General features: G+C 36.1%; 1 protein-coding gene across 1 annotated transcript in view; it reads left to right on the top strand.

The window, feature by feature from the left end:
- cntnap2a (contactin associated protein 2a) overlaps window positions 1-23,050 on the top strand; it is a 349,787-nt gene that overhangs the window by 127,733 nt on the left and 199,004 nt on the right. The gene's annotated exons all lie outside the window — the stretch shown is intronic.

Genomic DNA, 23,050 nt, shown 5'->3' with positions numbered 1-23,050 from the left:
GCATACATTACATTTACATTTGAAATTCGGAAATCAACACCAATAGTTAATTTCAACACTTTAAAAGTGTATACATGGGAACCATCCACAAAGTGTTAGTTTGTAAAAAAAAAAAAGTAAAGATTGTTCACCGACAGTGTTACAATGTGATCACTTTACTTTTTTACAAATAAAATCACTGCAGGAGTTACCAGTTTTTCTTATTGGGGTTCTGCATTATAAAGAACTGTAAAATAAAAATGACAAATCATAAATTCACTTTGAAATAAACACATCACTCTATATTACACTTTCAAAACTTTGTTTTTTTCTTTCTCAAAACCCAGAAAGTTAAATTGTAACCTTAGTCTGGGATCGTAGTAGAATGCTGTATTCATTGTAAAGTTAAAATAAAGGCAAAATGCAAACAGATGTTTTTTTTTAAAATATATATATAAAAAAAATATATTAAAGATAAAGAACAAGCCCCTTTGCATCATAGGGTAACTTTTAAAATAAATGAAAGCACAATACACAAATTTCTTTCATCAGAATTATATGAAAGTTGCCTATCAAATGGTCTTTATTGATGTTAATATTTAAAACGTTGAGTCCTGTACATGTCAGTGAATGTCAGTGAAGTTGATTCAGTTCCTTTGACTTTGCAACAGTTACAACAGAGCTCGAGTCAACACATCATTCAGCAGATGAAAAACAGTTGCAGGATATGAGTGGATCAGTTGTGTCCAGTTGCTAACAGTAAACTGCAGTGCATAGTTGTTTCACAGAGGAGGAAAGGCGGTGCAGATCCAACTTTCTCAAAAAATCCTGGAGGCCTGGTTCCCTAGACAACACAAAACCAGATCAATTACAATTAATACCATGTGTTTTATAAATACAGCAAGTTTATCGTGGAAAAAGTTCAATCATCTTAGACTTAGACTCAAACAAGAAATTTTGGTCTGATTTCCAAGTAAATTCATTAATACTCACCCTTTTTAGATTTCTTTCAAACTTTCAAACTATATTGCCACACTAAAAAGTCGACTGAAATATGTTGAAATAAAATGTCTTTGTATAAGCGATTTATTAAACTGCAAATTAACATTTATATGCCCTAATATATAATAAAAACATATATCATAAAACATACATAATACATGTGCGTGTTATATTGACGCTAAAGGGTGCCATGTGCGTTGGATGTATACGCATTGGCAAAAGCATCAGTATATGACGCCTTGGGATGAGAATTTTGGAAATATGAAGACGGACTGTTTTAAAGGCTTTATAGACAGATAGGTTGACAGTGACTCTTGAGGGACCAGCACCACTTCCTCGTGTACGACTGTTTGAAGAATTGATCCTCCTGAATCTGGCAGATTTTGGAGTTAATTTTAAGTCCATCTCCTACCCTAAAAGGTCCGTCTTGCTCAGTGTTAGAAGCAGTTCACACCATGACTCCCTCGCCACCGCTTCTGTTGTCTGACTCGCACTGGTGCAGCTGATCCCTCAAGAGTCACTCTCAACCTGTCCATAACACTGTTTTTTTGTTGTTGTTTTTTTAAGTCAGTCTTCATCTATTTTATGACAGTGACTCTTATTAAGCGTGTGTCATGTTCAGGATTCCTTGCCTTAGCAAAATCTCAGAGAACTTGTACTTCTGGAGACAGCACAGCAGGTAGTTTGTGCAGTTGGAGACTAATGGAGGCACTGGAGACTAAGAATTCAAGGTGAAGAATTAAGTGTGAAACCACCAGAAACTCTTTAAAGTCTTTTGCAGTTAACATGCATCGTTTCTTCTCGACCTGTTTTTCTGCGCCCTAATTAACATTTCTTGTCCAATGATCACGCCTTAATTTAGCAGTTTCTATAGATTCAATTTCTATTCTCCTCATGGGCATTTAATAGTTTTTGACTTTTCACTTTAAGTGTAAAATAAAATTGGTTCATTTTACCTGTTAAAGAAATCCTACTTCTTAATTATGTACATCTGAATACAAGGCGTTTTTCACTTTTATATATTATAACATGTATTTTAATTTATATATATATATGTATATGGGAGATTAGAAACAGGTCGATGGTAAACCTGCTTTATATTCTAAAAATTTGATAAAAAAATTTGTTAATCTGATCATATAAAACTTTTGTTTTTAAAACAGTCTTCATTCACAATACTTCAGCTTGTGATTCTTATTAAGTTGGTGTCATGTTTCTATTTTTCTTTTAATATTTCATTAGTACCGTATATTTAACTGCACGCATGCACATTTCCCCTATTGTTTTTGTTACTTTTCTTTAGTAAATGTCAAAATTAATAGCCATTTTTCGTACTGGGCATTATCACGTTAATAGTTCCTTGCAGTCTTTTTGTTTTTATCTGTTGTGCTTGTACTGTATTGTAAAGCATAAATGTATAAAGTATATTCCCATGCTGTCAAACCTCTGCAATGAAGCGTGGTTTATTTTTGCTTATGCTTAAAAAAACAAACAATCTTTCCCACAGAACAAGTTATCTTTTCTTTCAACCTATAATTATGTTGCAGTACCATTGTGTAACATGACCAGTTTTAATACTTTTGATGCGGCACCCTTTTTGAAATAATTAGCAGCAAATTATCTGTTTTGGCATTTCGCCACCCAACTTTAGTAGCAGAGTTAGTTTTGTATTGAATATAATGACTGCACAGTGCTCATTAAACCTTGCTCTTTTCAGACTCAATAGTTAATCGCCAGCTGTGGTGTGCAAAAGTGATGTAAATAAACAGTTTCATTAAAGTGTCAGCTGCCAGCTTCTCAAACATTCAGAACACTCAATTATCCGCTTGAGTCACAAAAAAAAAAAAAAAATGTTTCACTGTACCGTCGGATTGTTTCTATTTGACCTGTTCATGAGGGAAACGTAACATTTTCGAACTGAACAATAGTGCGGCTTCCAGAGTGTGCAAAAGCATGGTGCGGTGAGTCAGATAAGACAATTAAAACATGCTGGCCTGATCTATTACTCTCGATTAACCCTGTGCATGCCTGCTGTCTGGAGATCTCTGGAAATATGCTCAGGTTTCCTGCCATAATAGCTCTCCTTTATCAGACAGAGGAAACCTGTGACTCCAGCAGAGATTATGAGGAGCATTTGCATACCATTGTCGAAATCTTGGCCAGCCTGCACCGAAACTTTTCAGAAAAACATGTGCTTTGTTTGTAAAGGCAGAGAATAGGCTTGTCCCATGGTAACAGCTTTTCCAAGCATTCAATTCTGCGATAAATGTTATGTTGATAACAGGGGAGTACAAGCCGAAATTAGCTCACCTTCAGAGGATATTTCAGATCTGCTGCTGTTGGATATTAATTGATGGCCCATTGTCGCTTTCATAAAGGGGATGTTTAATTCTGGCATTCGCCAAAATACTAATGAGAGAGGATTGGGTTTGCCAGTCAGTCTTTCCACATCTAAATGGAGAAACCACCAAGGAAGACCCAGTGTTTTGTGAAAGATGATCAAATCTGGGGATTGACTTTCTATCACCATCTGTGGAAAGTGGCGTGATTATTCAGTTATGTTAAATAACTCGCGGCATGCTGCGAAAATGACAGGGAAAACAAATACGCACTTTCCTGCAATTTTACAGGAGAAACAATGCAGAACTAGGAGAAATAATTATCTCTCAGACTAGTGTTTGTTCGGGAAAATAGCCTAAAGCTCGAAAAGGCAAGACAGTCTATCAATCTAGCCTTGGCAAAAGAAACCATTTAAGGCATTTTAAATGGTACAGCCTCTGGGTAAAATGAAACATTGCACTGTTATCCTGTAGCTTTGTGTGCCATTGATAATAACGTGGAGACATTTTTTTTAAACAAACAAAAAATAAATACTGCATAGTCTGTTTTTCTGCCGATATTACCTATAAAAACAGTTATCCTTCCATGTAGTTTACTTGTCTATCTGTCAGTGCTCTAACCATTCGTAACTTGTGTTTTTCTTCTCTGAATTCTGTCTCGTGCAATAATTGCCCACTGTCACTGATTTATTTGGTTTGCTTTTCTACCAAAACTCAGTAATCTGATGGTGATGCGTCACTCTACATTTAGACATAATTATATTTAATCTGTTTTCCCGCATTAGCCCATTTAAGCCTAATTAACGTCTAATGACCAGGTAAATTAAATGATAAGCTGATCATAAATACCTAACAACCAGACATATTTCATTGTGTGATGATCTTCACTGTAATGTAGTGTACCAACCACATATCATAAATCTATTGTAACACTGGTTTCTAAGATGTTGCCTTAGGGTTGAAACACTAAATTTAGGGTTAAAACCATTATCATAATTTGCCTGTCTACAGGTAATTTTATTAACTTTCCCATAGATTATAATATGATTTGCTCGAGCACTTACACCATTGAGACATTATCTTAGTTTAGAACTGCTTATTCTTTTGGGCTCTTGTAGGCCTATACTGATTGAAACAGAAAGATCCAATTCAATATTGTAATAGAGGATTCGTCTAAAGGGCTCTATAATTTATGCAGTTCTCCACCACTTTCACCTTTCCTTCTCTGCTTACTTTTCACAATTTATGCCCCATGGATTCCTTCATTTTATTTTTTTTTATTTTTTCTGTGTGGTGTTTGCACAAATGATTTTCGCCCCCACTCCAGCCTACGTGCATAAGAATCTCGTCCACTTTCCCACATTGAGTCATCTTAGACTTCAGTGCTGGACTGAACTGTTATTTTAATTGATATGTAGGCGTCGTTTTTCACTTTTTTTTCTTTTATGTTTCCCATCAAAGTTGTCAACCAGTCTTATTTTTTGTTTAAAGAGAAACCAATGACCAAGTGTTTCTTTCTTGATAGTAAAGCTTCACAAATTATGTAGTGTGTGTCCATGTTGAGAGAAATGAACTTGTGGAGTGTGTGTCTCTGACGGAGTTGACCTCTCTCCTTTTAACGAATTCACTACATCTGTTAGAGCAGAAGCCGAATTTCCATAGGTTTGAAACGCTGTCATGTCAGGAAACAACAGTCAAGCTGATGATTATGTAATTATGAATGGCTATGTACTGATAGTCATGTGATTTCTGAGTTTCGAAGGACATGTCTTATCATTTTATGGCACTGGCAAATGTTTTGACAGTTTTAACAAAAATTGGTTAAAATTGTCGGCCTCTTTTCCTTGACTCATTTTTATTAAACTGGCAAATGTTAGAAAAATGTGCAAAAAATAATAATAATTGGATTAAAATTGTTTTGGTTTCCAAATTGTTCATTAGACGCATGTCTATTTAATGAGGTCATGTGAAGACAATGCCACATTCGATTTGAATAGTTTAGCATGGCAAAAAAAACAACACTTCTTCAATTTCAGTGTGCTTTATTGGTGTGATAAATATGTATTCATATTGCCAGTGCGTTTGTATACATATGCACAGATACACAGCTAACAGTGCAAATCTTATTATATTTATATTATGTTTATATATTACATTATATGTTATATTTATACTTTCACTTACTTTTTTAAGAGAAGTGTACAGTCACTGTATATAGTGTGTTCTGTTCAGTATTTACTGTGGTAAGCAGTTTTCTATTCATAACATATCCAAAGGCAAATACATTGGCCACATACACATATAGTTCTATATTGTTTTCCCCATTTACACACTTTCTTTATCTCTAATTGTGTGAATATAGGCTGCCTCGACTGCTGAAATATTATTTCATCCATTCTTAATCAAGTGCATTTGATCTCAATCACAGACTGCTTACATTGGACGCAAGAGATGGATATTTTTAGATTTCAGGGTTATAATATTCGATTGGAGTCGGGAGAAATTACGTTTAATGTTTGACCTACAAGACCACTGTAATGCTTAATGGTTATTACTGGCTTTACGACTTCAGAGTACCTTTTCTCAAATCATTATCATGTCAATCTCCTTCTTGTTATCTATTTTGCATTTGACCAAGCCACTGGAAATTTGCAGGGTAAGGGAACTCTGTTGAACTTCAATCTGGTAATGTGAATTGTGTGAATTAAGTCATTTGAATAATTCTTTGAGTCTTTGATGGCTATGAAATGGCCTTTTAAAGTTAAAAATATCTCTCTTTGTTCTTCAGTACATTTTTTAGTACAAAGGCCCTAGAAATTATTTGGAAACTTAAATCATGCTTTAAAAAGTCTAAATGGCATTGCATTAAATAACAAAAACCCTAACTATGTTTGATGTTGTCGAGGTGATTTTATCGATTACTATTTTAGGTAACGTTCAATTCTCACTAACTAGTTGCTTATTAGAATGCATATTACTGACCATTATTTGGCCTATAAAATACCTTACTAGCTATTAATAAGCAGTAATTAGGAGTTTATTGAGGAAAAAGTCATGGTTAATAGTTAAATACTAGTTAGAATTGGACCCTAATCTAAAGTGTGACCACAATTTATTATATACAGTACATGTAATTGGGTAATTGATTTACTATCGTTCAATTAACTCATTCAGGCACAACACTGGGTTACACCAACACCCTGATGAAGGCCAGTGGGCTGATACACGTTGGTGTTTTTTTAATGGTTTAGCCCTCGATCATACAATAAAGGCTTTTTTTTCTTTTGTAACCCTGAATTCCTGGACTTGGATTTCTTTCCAATTTTTATGAACTGGGTTAAACCAATTTGGGTTGGAGCTGTGTGATCCGGCACTTAAGTGAGTTTGATCAAGCTCTTCTAAAAAAAAAAAAAACATTGAGTTTATCAGCTCAGGATTTGAAATGGTGAGCATCTTTACTTGAATTGTCCTTCTAAAACCTCACAGATCTAATTCAAATCAGTCAGTGTCAAATGCATTACTACTGTAGAAAATTTTAATACACTTAGCAGATGCTCTTACCCTACAGTTACAAAAGTGCTTTAGCATCACATAAGAGAGCGTTGTGATCAACAGATGGTGAGCGTGTTATTTGGAATAATATCTGCCTTGGAAAAAAAGTGCTTCCTCTACTAAAAATCTAATACAGACACAATACAACCATGTAAATAAACAAGCAAAGTCAAAATATATAAATATATTTTATATATTGAGTTCTTATAAATGATGTTTCAGCTATTTTTTTTACATTGTCTATGAATCACTTTTTCAATCTAAATGAGTTTCGAAAACTTTTCAAATTGAATAGAATTGATAGAAATTGTGAATGTTTGGAATCAATGATGTTATTATGAAATATTTTTTTTTTACGGTGCAGCAGATGGGCACTATTTTATTAGCCCTGAGCATTAACACACACACTCTTTGTGTGCTAGACTGTCCAATCTTGGTGGACTGACTGCTGCATTGTTGATCTGCAGCCCCATCAATCACTGAACTTCTGCAGTGGGAGAGGAAAAAGACAGCCAATCAGAGAAGAGAGTTGTTGGGACGACTCCAATAGAAACCTCTGGAGAGCTCCGATTTCCAGGAGAGCTGCTTCACTGCCACTCTTATCTGACAGGCAGTTACATACATACACCAACCTAGTTAACATGATAACTGTCTTATACTTGCTGAATCAAGATGAACTCAACTTAGTAAACAATTTGTAATTGCTCATGATAACCCACAGTCCTGTGTGTGGTCCTGAGGTAAAGCATGTTTAATTAAGCAGTTAAAATAAGTAAATTAATTCATAAATGTCACTTTTCCATAAATTGTAGTCATTGTGCCCACACCAATGAGCCAAAACATTACGCCTGCAGCATGCTGCCAAAAGAGCACTGACCTGTCCTGTGGAATCTGGCACTAAAACATTAGCACCAGATCCTTAAAGTCCTGTAGGTTGTGACGTGGACCCGCTGTTAATAAGACTTGTTGGTCCAGCACATCCCACAGAATTGGGATTGAGATCTGGTGAATTTGAAGGCCAGGACAACACCATGACCCTTCTTTCATCATGTTCCTCAACCATTCCTGAACAATATGTGCAGTGTGGCAGGGGCATTATCCTGCTGAATTATGCCACTTCCACCAGACCACTGTCATGAAGGGGGTGTGTCTGATCTACAACAGTGTTTAGATAGTAGCCCATATAAAATTTAGTTCCACATGATAGGCCAGACCCAGGTTTCTCAACAGAACATTGCCTATCACACTCCCTCAACCGGCTTGTCGTCGTTCCACAGTACATCCTAGTGCAATTACTTCAGGTAAGCGGCACACACGTACACGGCCGCCCATGGGAGGTAAAATAAATCATCATTAAATGTTGTGTGACTTGTGCAACAGTAGACCTCCTGTTGGCTCGGACCAGACGAGACAGCCTTTGCTGCTCTCATGCATCACTGATCCTTGGGCACCCAACACCCTGTCACTGGTTTATGGTTTGTCCCTCTTCAGACCACTGTTGGTATTCTTGCCACTGCTGACCGGGAGAAACCCACAAGTCTTGCTGTTTCAGAGATACTCTGACCCAGTCACCATTCCATAATAATTTAGCCCTTGTCAAAGTTGCTCAGATTTTTATTCCTGCCCATTTTCGCTGTGCCCAACACACTGATTGTTTTCTTGTCATCTACACTGTAAAAAAATGTTGATGGTTTAACTTAAAAAAGTAAGTAACCTGGTTGCCTTAAAATAATAAGTTCATTGAACTGGAAAAAGTGAGTTAATACAATGAAGGAGATTAATTTAACCATCAGAAACTCAAAATTATATGTTATCTGAACTAAATAAATTATTTAAGTTGATTTGACAAAAGAAAAAATGTTGTGATTACTACACTGTAAAATTTTTTTTGTTGGTTTAACTTAAAAAGTAAGTAACCTGGTTGCCTTAACATTTTAAGTTGATTGAACTGGAAAAAGTGAGTTAATACAGTGAAGTAGATTAATTTAACCATCAGAAACTCAAAATAATAAGTTATCTCAACTAAACAAATTATTATAAAGTTGATTTGACAAAAGAAAATGTGTTGTGATAACAAATCTTGAAAATATTTTTTACAGTGTAAATTACCCAGACCTTGTTGTGGCCTTGTTAGAGATCAGTACATTCGCTTCACATGTATTCACAGCTCATCATGTTATTTTGGTTAGCTGAATATGTGATGTTCTTTATTGGCAAATTTCAAAGATCTAAACTTTATCTTTGGAACACAACGAAAGACTTCTTGCATTTTTATTTCCCAATGTTTATAGGTAAGTTGTTCATTTAGAGTCACTGCCCATTTACTCTGGGAGTCCTCATTACGGTGAATTTCTTCTCATTTCAAAAACACATTGCCGAAAAATACTTGACTGAACAACCCGCAGAACAATGGGGAATTAATTATTTTCAAATACACGTATCTAATTTTAATCCCAGAATGCCTTGTGGGATTTAGCTTTTCCATGGAAGACAAAATAAAGCCAAAATAAGAACGAACCATGACAACAACCAAATACTGGAAGCTGCAGGGCCACAGAGTAAATTTTGACTCAATGGTTGACTGTCAAACATTATTCCTATTTTTTTTTATTTTATTCATTTATTTATTTTTTTGTCATGAAATAAAATCAAATCCTGATTTATTTATTTATTTATTTACCGTATTTATTTATGTTTTTATGTTTTATTTATTTTTTTAACCAACCTCATAATGTTTTATCAAAATATCATGACTCAGTCTTTCGGTGAAAATAACAGACTTCTATTAGCACTGGGTATTGACACAAATTTTTTTTTTCCCCTAATATGCTTTGATTCTTTTTCCGATTTCATTGGATTCTCTTCTTATTCAATTTAGCACATTTTAGTTTTTACTTGCATAAGAAAGAAATGTTCTCTCAGCTGATTTAATAACACAATTATACCTTATGAATATACACATTTTAGAAATTAAAAATAACATTTATTTATTTAGCAACTGATGTAAAGTTTGTCATGACCAGTCAAGTTAGAGTCAAGTTCAGTAAGTGAATTCAGTGAAGGATCCATCAGATTTCAAGCAATAACTCTTAAATTCATTAGTGTTTTGAACGATTCATTAAAAGGACTGACTTGTAAGAGTCAGTTGTTCATGAATCAAACCCTATCCTATAAATCCTCTTAATTCTTTCACTTATAGCCAACAACTTTTACAAATCACATCAATAACTAAAGGTTCTTTATCTATGGTTCCATGAATAATTTTTAAAATCCAATAAAGCTTTTGCACAATAGGTTCTTTATAGTGGAGAAAGTTATTTGGATTATTAAAATGTACTTCTCACTAATAAAAAATGGCTCTTTTAAAGAACGCCTCACTAAATGGTTCTTACAGTATATGAACCCCAAAATGTTTCTTCAATGGCTTGCGACAACCCCCTTTTTGGAGCCTTTATTTTTAAGAGTGTAGAACTAATTAAACTACTGCTGAATTATGATATCTGTTCTTATAATTAAGTCATTTGAAAGGTGGCTAAGACGAATGAATGGGACCAGAAGCAAAATACAAATTATTTATATACTCAAACTTTAGTGTAATTTTTGCAGTTCAGAGTGCAAGAAGAAATGTAAAACAGGACAGAAATGTGTCGTCGTTCAGGCTTATGTACTCGCTGTCCTGTTCAGAATGCCATATTACATATTACAGCATGTGCATGCGATGTAGAATACAGCAGTCCATATTCAAAAGGAAGCGTTGTGCTAATGTTTGAAACGCAGTACTTTTACAGTGAAATGAATTGTTTCTTTGTTGCCTGATATTCAGTCAAGGATTTTAATTAGAATCTGGATTTATTATTAGTCGGCTACATGTCATATTTCACATTTTCTCTCTCCTTGAAGTGTAATTAGAGCTATTATGTACACAGCAATTATTTTCATAAAATTTTGAAGATGTGAATTTTCAAGAGGAAAATGGGTCTCCGGTTCAATTAATCCATTGCTAATAGCCTTCAGAATGAGTAAGAAAAAGCGAATTTGCCGCAAACCCATTAGCAACAACCTGGCCAATAGCGTTGTGTTCCTGCCCTGATGAAACATTTGATACTCGTATGATCCTGTGCTTGTGTGTGCATGTGCACTTTATGCTGGTGTTTGCTTAAGGTTGTTGCTGTAATTAGAGGCTGGTGGCTGACACTCGAACAAAGCTGCAACCTTTTAGAGCTCTACATGTTGGAAAGTTAGCTTCACCAGCCTCAAGCTCCCATTAACCCGAGCGAGCCCTGCTCCTTTGGAACACCATCCCATAATATAGCCTGTAATCTCAAACCTGGGTCAGAATGGGATTGCTGGAAAATGGAGTTTGGCCTTAATTACTCTCAACCTGAGCTGTGTGTGAATGGATGCAGGGTGTTAATATGTTGTGGTGATGTCCTTCAGCTCTGTTCAGGTGTTCGCCTGAAATCCTCCACCACCTGTTTATTGGTTTCATTAAATCGTGAATTTCACAAAGGATAAAATGAACTCTGCGGGAGTCTACTGTTTTTCTGATGATGTTCCGGATAGTAGTTCTGTCCTCTGTCCTTGACTTCATTTAAATAATTGAATACACTCTATTTTCTTTTCCATTTTTGAACTTTTTACATGGATTTTCATTACAAAGGCTTCAGAAAGCTTCTGTAAACTGTATATACGCTACAAAAAGTGTAGGAATTTTCTGGAAAACCAGTTTCTTGGCAGTTTCACTGTGGCTGCATTTATTTGACCTAAAAGGTCAATAAGGTTTATATGTAGCCTACTTTACACTAACTTCTAGCTAATTTAAAAAAAAAAAACTTTAGACATAACAAAACACATGTTTTAAAAGTAATTCATTTGAATTTGGATTATAAAATTGTGTATGTGTGTTTTACATGCTCTCATAACTCAAAGACTGTTGCCAATGCTTCAAAATAATTTGTGAACCTCTTTGGTGACTGGGTGGTATTGAGATGTTCTGATGTAATCGAAGACATTTAAGAAGCACTGTTCTAATGCATTTAATCCATTAAGCCAGTGGACATCTTACTATCAGTACCACACCAGAGACACAATCCACTCAGAATCAAACACAGAACGTTCCCCTAACGTTCCCGAATGGTCCCATGAGGTTATTTTTTTTGGAAACCAAACAAGAACGTTATAGTTTCGTTCCATGTAGGTTATTTTTAGGTTCCATTTTTATAACGTAAGGAGAATGTTCCGGGAACCAAAAACTAACGTTCCCAGAACCTAAATTTGTTTGCTGGGAGGCAAGACCAATGGACTGAACCACATTTATCACATCTTTCATCAACAGGATGACTCAAGTCACTCTGCATACTGACAGTACATTCTATAAATTTCAATGTAAATACCTGCAATTGATATATAAAAGAAGTGTTTTAGAAATGCTCAACGTTAAAGTCCTTATTCTGTATTACAGCTTCACACACATTACAGGATAGCTCATGGCTTCAAATTACTTTCAGAATTGTGAGTCAGAGATAGAATGAAGCAGAGGGAGAGTGTTGGTAGTCGGTATGGTGCAGAAAAGTGATTAGTGGACTCTGTGAGTCTCTCTGGCACACCAGTCCCCAGGCATACTTCCGTTCCCCATAGATTAATTAAATAATTTTTAACCATACCTGGTAAGACAAAAGGGCTTAACAGTGCAAGCGTTTTTAGTACACATTTGCAACTAAAAATAGATGTGTGTGAACTGTAAAATCCTGGTGGGTCCTTGAAAAGTTAAGTTTTATGTAATTAAATGTCATAAAAGTCGAAAATAGTATAACAAACATCTTAAAAGGTCTTTAATTTGGTGATGGAAAAACAGGAATCGTGATTACTATAATGTGATCATTAAGTGAAGTCGCCATGAATCAAAATTGACAATTCTTATTTTTTGATAGAATGATGCAGCACTTATTATATTTAAATATTCAGGACTCTTATTTTGAAATGTGTTTGATTTACTAAACCACAATGATCCAATCTATTCCAGATGGACAAAATCAAGTCTCGCCCTAAACTTTTTTCTTGCACGAGAAGATTTTTCACTTAGATATGTATCATAGGGAAGACAATACTGTAACTTTCAAGTCCACTTTAACTTTAAAAGTCGCCATTAAATAAAATGAGCGCCTCAAGTTTCAATGTAGAAATGCGGTGCTGTTAAGCATTCAACAGGCTAGCGGTTTCAGAACAGTTCGCAATTACTGAATACTAGGGCTGTGAATCTTTGGGTAGACAGCGAATCGATTCGATTCACGATTCATAGGTTTTCGATTCGATTCATGAACGATTTGTGCAAATTCAGAACGATTCGATTCGATGCGATTCACATCCAAATTCGATGCGATTCGATTAATTCGATTCGATTCTTAATTTTTTATATGCATTATAGTATTATTTCAATGCTTCACCCATCTTTGTCTGGGTTTGAATTAGCCTACAGCGGCCTTCGGGGATCAGATAGTGGGGATTTTGTCCATTGTTAATGTTAGCTCATGTTTGTTTTTAATTTTAATGAATATATTATTATAAAAAAAAATGCAATGGCCTACAAATTAGCATTTGCAAGTAGCAAATATTTTGAAAAAGGCTTTTAAAGTATTGCATTAAATGACTACATGCACACATTAATGGAGACGTTTTCATTAGTTTCATTTTGCGTCCTCTCAGTGCACTCGTTATCATCTTTTCACTGGATTTTGCTCGCGCTCGGTCCCATAGCTCTCATGCTTTCATAATGTTAACTACAGATTTTTGAGCAGTCCATGTTTGAGCTCTCTAGCTGAGCTCTCTGTCGAGAAAGCAATAGTTTTGAGGAAAACCGCTCAAGCCATTGATAAAGCTGCCATGCCATTGCGTGGGCACTATGAAATAAAACGCTTTCATTCATTTATTACATGGACTCTCCGTACACGCAAGGTGGTCTCTCGCTCGCATTCCCTCTCTGCCGAGTGCGTGCAGCCGTGTGTGAACGCGCGATACACGGTTTGGAGCACAACCTCTGTCTCGTATGCACGCTCGCTCTAGATTCCGGGAGATTTTAACTAATTTGCGGTAATACAAGCTGATCACGACATGAGTAGCTCAACAGGTAGAAAGATAAACTCATCTTTCAGGCATTTGACCGACCGGGCTTCAGCGTGAGAAATCAGGGGTGTGTGAGCGCCTGAAACCAATGCGTGAGGCAGCTTGTACCAGGAACACTTTAAGGTTGTGTTTATATATTTTAAACCACTGAATCGCTATAAAATCGTGATTAATTCGATTCTTAGCCTTTTAAATCGATTATTCACGTAATAAACGATTCACGATTCAAAATACATGTTTCAGGATCGATGCATATGCATCGCCAGGATTTATAATCGATGCATCGAGAAAACGAGTGAATCGTTACACCCCTACTGAATACTGCACATTTAGGCCAAAGAATTGCTAAGGTTTACTGTTGATTAAGTAAATCCATTGATTACTATATGGTGTTACGTTGTAGCTTTGGTTGTAAGAGTGCATATTTTATCTCCTTCATCTGCTTAAAGGTGCTCTAAGCAATTTCACATGTTTTTAGGCCCAAATATTATTTTGTCACATACAGCAAACATCTCCTCACTATCCGCTACCTGCCTGTCCCCTAAACACACTGTAAAAAAACACGGTCTATGCAGACAACCCAGGCTCCACAAATGGCAACAAAAACAAACTGCGGCAACCCGCTCCACGAAACATAACAAACTGTTCCAGCCAATAACTGACAAAATGCCCTGGGGGTGGGGTTTGGGGAGTGCAGATGAGGAGGATGGAGAGTCTATCTAGCCTCCATTTTGTTTGAAAATACTTTAAACATCAACAAGAAGTCACGTCACCCGACATCGCTTAGAGCACCTTTAAATGAGCTGCTGAAAGCAGTAAATCAAAGACTTTCCAAAATAAGAGTCCTGGTGTAATTCAGTAGAAGGTCTAAAGTGACTATCGAAATAAAGTGTAACCCAACTACTTCTTCAGCATTTTTTTCAGGAATCACAATGTGCTTCCATGGCTTTTACTGGCAGCTGAGAATAGGGGGAAATAGCGACATTGACAAGCACAATGACTGTTTAAATCCAGAGAAATCTGTCATTTTCACCATTGTTGGAAACATTTGAGATAGTCAATGAAATATATAACATTGTTCTAGTGGTTTTGGGATATTTTAATGGAAAAATTTGACATGTTGTACCATTATCTACTACATTTTTTTTTATTGGGCACCTAAAGTTTTTTAATGCACTCCTAACTTTTTCAAGTTTGGAGCACATCAAGTCCTGAACAGCGAGCACCTCTAAATGGATCGGGATGATCTGACACTCCCAACATAACAAGGTCACGCTTTCTTATTTTAACCACTGATAGTGACGGAAAGAGATTCATCACCCACAGCTTTGCAGAAGCATCATCCCTGCCCACAGCATCCAGGCAACCAATGAGATCATCTAGCATGCTTGTCATCTCGAGTATACGGCTGCTGGAAAACTGTGACTCTGGTTGTGGCTTGCATGTGTAGCTGTCATTTGTTGATAAGGCTTTCTCCCTGTCGCTATCTTTTGATTGAATAGAGCCACTAATAGTGTATGGCACAGATCCCTTTAGTGAGAAACAGGGCCGTAGCGTTGTGTCGCTCCTCCTCCTCCCTTCTGCTGCTTTTAATTCCTTCTCCGTGGATCGTATTCACAGTGACCATGGAACAATTTCACACATGGGATCTCATGCCAAACAGCACGGAGACGTTGTGTGTTTGCTAGATGGGAATGCAGAATTTGGAATGAACTAAATAGGAAACAATTTAATATTCATCGTAAGATTTAAGGCCTGAGAGATTCTGGTTTGCGAAATATCACATGGTTATTCGAATGATATCTTAAACACAAGGGTGCCACCAAATTCATTTATCTAAGCCACTGAAATTGAGCTATCTGTGCTGCAAAAATGGATCTACTTGACTGATCTCATATTTTTTGTGTATCACTTGCTCCTGTTCTAAAAGAAGTGATAAATTGTGAAGGTAGGCACATATTTTTGTGTGTGTATCACTTGCTCCTGTTCTAAAAGAAATGATAAATTGTGAATTGTGGTTGGCACAATAGACTGCATATCTGATTGAAACAAAAACATCTACACAAATACATATGGTGCTGTTTACAATGTATAAATCTGTGATTTCCATTGAATATGATATTAATTGATGCTAGTGTGTAATTGGGTACCATATCGGATTAGATATTAGAGATTTGTTCATTTATTATATTGATTTTGGCTATTTAATTGAACCTGCTCATTCCTCTATTTTTGCATTTAGATTATATTTGTTGTCATCAAAGTTAATCTTTTAAAGTTACAACTCTAATTTAATAACAGTTCAATGTAATATTTAGAGAACCTCAAAAATATACAGTAAAACCAAAATGTATTCAGATATCTTCAACATTTCTCACATTATCACAGTTTATTGGCTATTGTTTGGAAAATGTAATAAAATATGACAAGAACTCTACTTTTGTTAGACTGTCTCACAAATAAATTAGGTTGACTGTCAGCTGTTAAATTGAAGTACACGATTAGATAATACCAATGTGGGTCAACCAATTACCAAGCAATGCTTAATTTTGTTGTGTTAAAGTCTGTAGTGTTAAAAGTTCGCATTAGCAATTAAAGAAGAAACACTTAAGCAAAAGTGTCAAGTGTCTGAATAATGTTTGGTTCCATTTTTTTTTCTTTTTTAAAAAAATAAATTTTACAGGTAGTACACTGTATGAAGAATTTGGGTATAATATGTGACAGTTTCCTTTTTTTATATCCTCACTTATACATAAATGAACTTTAGTGTCCTGCAATAACTATACAACATGATATCTGGTGTCTGAATAATCTTTTGTTTGACTATTTTTTAGTATACTGAGCAAAATAATATTGTAATGCATACATAGAGATTCATATCAGCCATTTTTAAATTATTGTCCATTAAATGTAATTTGTGTAATATATAATTAACAGTATATTTGTATTAGCCCAAATGTTTATTTCATATCCCATATTTCCATAACGTTATATTTCAAAATAATATAGATGGAGATGTAATGCAGTGGTTATATATTTGTTTCTTTTCTCATCTATATTTTTACATATATATATCTGCTAATTTTTTCTTTGCAAATTAGATTATCTGAATTACATTTCCAAATTTCTTAGTAGTAGGATGTCTTGCTTTTGCTTGAATCTTAAATATTTTGTATTCATTCTATATCCTTCTGCATTCCTTTGCATCATCTTTCTTTTTATTTACATTAGATTAGATTTTGAATGTCAAATTTGATGTATATTCCAAAATGCCTATGAATCTCCTGTAATCAGGTTTAGGAAGTTACCCACATTTCACATCATCCCTTTCTTTTCACATTATCATATTTCTCTGTTACAAATCCTCAAGAGTGGAATGTAACTTTGATATGAGTTATGAACCGATAAGATGATAATCTATTGTTGAACCAAAAAGGGGCCATTACATAGACAAAATTGTTATAATTATTCTCATTAAGCTGATTCTCGGCACCGTGTGACTTACATTGACAGCGACATTTTTCAAAACGCTTTTATTCCTCTAAAAGTGTATCCATCATCTTCACCTGAGAGACTGGCAAAACACACACACACGCACACGATCAAATGTTTCTGGGAGCTGTGGCAAATCAGAGTTGTCAGATGTTCGCTGAATTGAACGAGGAAAAAAACAGAATTTGATCTTGCATAGAGGCTGATCGCTCAGTTTTACCTGAACAGTGCAGTCAGTCGGGACCTGACTATGATTAAAATGCCCCCTTCAGCTTTCAGGAAACACCCAGCTGACAGCTATAGCCAGCGGGACAAGATGTGATCATCAAGCACAGGTGCACATTAAGATAGAAGACAAAGAGGGGCAGCTATGCCTGTTTAGACTGATGCAATATGATTATTTTTTGTGCTGCTGGTATTGAATCTGTCTAACAGTCCTGGAGACATCAATTTTTCATCTTTGATTGACTGTCTTCATACTGCACTGAACAGCTACTGTATACATAGATTCAGATACACAATGGCGATTGAAATTAACATCAAGTAAGCTGAACAAAAAATAAAAACATTTATATTTATTTCGTTTATAAAATGGTTAGTTACAATCCTTGATTCTGATTGGTCAATATCTGTGCTTTATTCATGATGAAACGCCGCTATGAGTGATTCATCCAACAGTTCTTTTTATCACTGCGGTTCCTATGTTATTTATTTTTTTATTTTTAGCTTTCATGCATATTACATATTGGAACATTGTTGCTGTTCACGGTCAGGGACTTTTTTCTAGCGGAGGGAAGGCTTTTAGTGATTTTACTTCATGAAAGTTGCACTAATACATTTTTTTTTTACTTTAATATTTTTATTGTGTGGTAACCATTTTATAAAAGACTCAGTATTGTGCTCCAGGCTTTGACTCAGTAGCTGTGCTCCAGGTGATCTGCCCTGTGATGTTCTTTAGTTGTTAAATAAATCCTTTGAGAACTGCTGCAGCCATTCACTAAGTTTCAGTACCTGTACATATATGTATATGTAAAAAATAAGGTACGAGATGCAAGTGCTGTAGCATGAATAAGTAATGGCTGAAGGGGTTGCAGGCAGGTACTGATACTTAGTGAATGGCTGCTGCAGTTCTCAGAGGATTCGTTGGCCCCAGCAAAAAAGGCCAAACAAGTAAAGAACATCACAGGGCAGATCACCTGGAGCACAGCTATAGTCAAAGCACTGCATGAGTTCACACATCTCGAGAGACATTGTTATATAAAAAGTGCATTTGATTTATTTGGCTAGAAGTGACTTCTGATTTGTTCTCCCCAGAGCGGCCCAGTCTGGCCTGCAGCTAACATCAGTCTAATTTAAATAATACAATTTTCTGCTAAATATAAACGATTAGCATCCTTGCATATATGCAGGTGTTAATATACCATCACGGGCATAAACTACATTTTAAAATATAATTTAAAAAAAAGAAAACATTATTTTATGACACAAAAAGTACACACTCACATATCTTGGGTTTTTCATGTTTTATACGCCTTATTCACGGCAGCGCCATCTTTGATTTTTAATGAGAATGAAAGCGAGGCTGTGAGGGATAGTCATGCATCTCTTCAATGGACTGTACTGTTATTTAATGTGTTTTCGGATTGTTCTGCTCATGAAACACTGGAAAAATATCTTTCCAAGAAATGTCAGTTGACAAAAAACTCCCGACAATGTAAGCTGTGGAAAATTGTAAGTAATCTAGCCGCTTTATTCAGCTTTTTACAGCGGATGCCATTGGAAACACGGTAAGTCTATCCCTCACAGCCTCACTTTCATACCTGTCATGGCGCTGCTCTGAATAAGGTCTATGGGTACCTTCCATAAACATGATGATTTTTTTTTATCATGTATATTTCTATTAGGCTTAATCCCTTACTCTAAACCTACACATCACTGAAAAATTTCTGCATTTTTAGACCCCGTCCAAAAAAAAAAAAAAACTAACAACAACAACAACATGACCATGATTTATAAGCTGTTTCTACACACTCTCACATACACACTGTGTTAATCATGTGAATAATGCAAGCATTAATCCAAGCCCACCTAAACTTTGCAAAAACATCCAATGTCCCAAAACTGTGTGGAAAAAATGTGTTTTAGCCTGATGTATATCAACGCATTCTCATCCTAGGGCGTCATCTAACTGACGCTTTTGACCATGCGTCTAAATCCGACGCACATGGCAACCTTTAGCGTCAGTCAGGTTTAAGTCTGGGGTAGGGTAGGGTTAGACCACTAGGAGGCGCATCTCATATTGACGCTAAAGGGTGCCATGTGCATCGGATGTTGACGCATGGTCAAAAGCGTCAGTTAGATGGCACCTTGGGATGAGAACGCGCTGTGTATATATCTAATGTGCAAACAACGAAACAAAAAGACAGCTGATGTGATGATGCGAGCCGGTCTTCAGATGCTTACGTAGAATATTACAGTCTTTCCAGCTTGTAAACTGATTAGGGAGATGTATATAGAATTTTCTGGATTTAATCTAATCACCAGAACATTGCACAGGTGTCTTTCACTGTTATCATGGCACACATACTGTGAGAAAACTAATTTAACATAAAATAGGCTTTAAATGCTTTGGGAAAAAGGCAGTCTTGGCAGAATGGAAGAGCTCTGTAAATCAGAGAATCGTGAAATAATGAATATTCTGGCTATTAAAGTGATTTGCCTTCCTCGGGCAAGGTGAATCGGACTCATAACCCGCCATTGCCAATAACAGCCAGCAGTGTTTCCCACTGGAAGTCTGTTCAGAAAGTACAGTTTTTTGGAGTTCTGGATAAAGAACGACAGATATGAATTGTTTTACAATCTTGAACACTCAATACTACACCAAATTAACCTCGAAAATGAGAACAGCACAGACTTAACTGAATCATAAAAATGTAGTAGTTTCTCTTTGTCTGATTTGAAAAATAAGCAGACGTGCTGTGAATAAATGCCATAAGATATGTCATGATTTTGGTCATTCTGCCGGTGATCGTCTGAGACAGTTGTGCTATTTGCTCTGGGCAGAGATATTTGTGCAGAGGAAAATGTCACATGGACAAGTAAATCCATTTTGTGATGCTTCTCTTTCGTCTTCCTCTTTGGAATACGTTGAAATTTGTTTTAGGATCGAACAGCCATTTGCAGGTCTCTCAGTAATGTGTCTTTGGCACGATCCTGACATACGAGCCATCTCGTTTTTGCTGTTTTTCCTTTTATCTGAGCCAATCCTGGATGCTCCTTTGTTGTGTTTGTAAGTCAAACAGTCCTATGTGCTTTCCGTGCCAAAATTATGACCATAAGCTTCCTCACTAATAATGCCACATAAATTTCGAGTGTAGCCTAAGCTTCTACAAAGCGAATTATAGTGCTGTGACAGCAGTGACGCTTGGCAAATAATAGATAGGGACCCTCATGAAGGCATAGTCATAAATTATCAGAATAGCTTCAGAAAATCTTTAGTTCCTTGGCTTATTCCACGATGATTTACCCTCAAAGTGTATCTATGACAAAGCAATGAGTCTTTCTTTGATTTTTCACTTTCAGTAAATTAAAGACATGATCAGTTCATTTTAAAACTGTTATTGGCTTGTACAGGCCATGATCTTGGCATACCCCTGGTTTGATTTGCCCACCTTTTTGCTGAAACTTTTATCCAAATATCCAGTACATTTATTAAGGGGTCAATCCCTGTGACGTCCTGAGGTTAATAGCTTTGCTCAAGGACGCAGTGATGATGGCTCTTGGCAGGGTTCTGAACCTACAAACTTTTGGTTACCAGCCAAGATCTTTAACCACTAAGCTACAGCATCATTTGTACTCTGTCTTTTCTAACTTGAACTGTGTTTAGAGCAAACAACCACTGACCTTTAGTATCATCATAGCCTTATTATGCTTTTTGTTTGTTGTTTTGCATAAAATTATTATTATTATTATTATTTTTTCAGTTGACGTTGATGATTGGATGCTCATCTTTACTCCCTGAAGCGAGTCTACATGTTTGAGCACTGGGTTCTCAGGAGAAATTATAATATTTTATTTTCTTAAATCATTAATATTTTGTTTTTCCATCTGTCACTGTAATGCAATGCAGATGACAGTAATTATGCTGGTTTGACAATCTAATGTCATCTGTAATTGGGTACTTCTGATATCCACCAACAGGTTGAGAAGGCACAAATGACAGTGTACTGTTTCCATGTGTCCTCTGAGTAATGGGGATTGTCTGGTGAGAACAAGCGTTATAAGATGTAGATCTTGGTTTAGACAGCCGTATGTGAATGCATTTCTGTGGTCAAAAGACTGATTTAACTTGGGATTTGGAGACAAATAGCTAAATATTGTTTGAACATGGCAGATGCTCATTAGAATCAGATGTCAGATGTGTCTAACCTTCTCACACACAGTAAGTCCTCCCTCCGTCCAGGGTTTCTGATTGAATGGCTGAAAGCAAATAGCGGATGTGTTTTCATATTGAATACACCAAACTGCCGCTATCAGTCATTTCTGCTATGGCTCTTCTGGGACATTTTGTGTCTGGAACCTGTCTTTGCATATGCCATATAATTAGTGCCATTCGTCATTCAGATAGTTGTCCAGTTTGGCACACACTGTTGTATGAAAAAGGACAACAGCATGAAATCTTATTTGGCACATTTGGAAACACAAACCTGGACTGTCGCTCTTCGTCTCATTATATTTTTTAATCACTTTTATGACAAGTGTACACTGAAAAAAAAAAAAAAACTAGTGTAGAAAAATTAAAAAGAAAAAATCAGTTGTTGGGAAAATTCACAGCTAATTACAAAGAAATGGCAAATAACACTGAATTAGAAGTAGAAACACAGTTTTCTTGTCAAATCAAATAATGGGTCATTTATGTAGAAGAAATGTTGAATTATTTATGAATTTGGAGCTTTCCTGACTAAAAAACAAACAAACAGAAAATGTATTTTTGGCTTATGTGAATAAAAGACAACAACTCCCAGAATGCACTTGCTTTACTGCCCTAAGAGGCCACGCCTACCGGTAACAGAGCGCAGTAGTTAAACAACAAGTCTAGGCTACAAGTGAGTCTCATTGATGAGTCTGCCAGAAAATGTGTTTCGAAATTGCCCAAAATGTCGTGGATTCGGCTTTTGCGTTCGACAGTCGCCATTCGTGAGCAGGACAAGGCTAGGGCCGTGGGTGATTGCCGATTTACCCGTGAGACGCACCGACCTCGTATGCCTTCGGGGTTTTTTTTAGCAATGTTAAAACGCACATCAACCGATCACTTGTTTAGCGCTCATGTAAACACTGAATTCATTCCGATTGGTGAATCTGAATGTAGTTAGTTTGAAACAAAAGCTGTACATGTAAACAAAGAATGGCGACTGCAGAAAGCAAAAGCTGATTACCGTACATCGACGGCCGGACATGTCTGGGAAAAAGAGGATGCTAAACCCGACTTCTCAGCTTTCTCCACAGAACAAGAGCCTGCTAGCTTAGCTTCCAAAAAAAGATTGTTGACACTATTGTGTACATTCTGT

Source organism: Pimephales promelas, chromosome 22 (assembly GCF_988280905.1).
Source record: "Pimephales promelas chromosome 22, fPimPro1.hap1.1, whole genome shotgun sequence".
Classification (NCBI taxonomy): domain Eukaryota; kingdom Metazoa; phylum Chordata; class Actinopteri; order Cypriniformes; family Leuciscidae; genus Pimephales; species Pimephales promelas.
The sequence above is the reverse complement of the archived record's forward strand: the minus strand, read 5'-3'. Positions and strand labels throughout refer to the sequence as shown.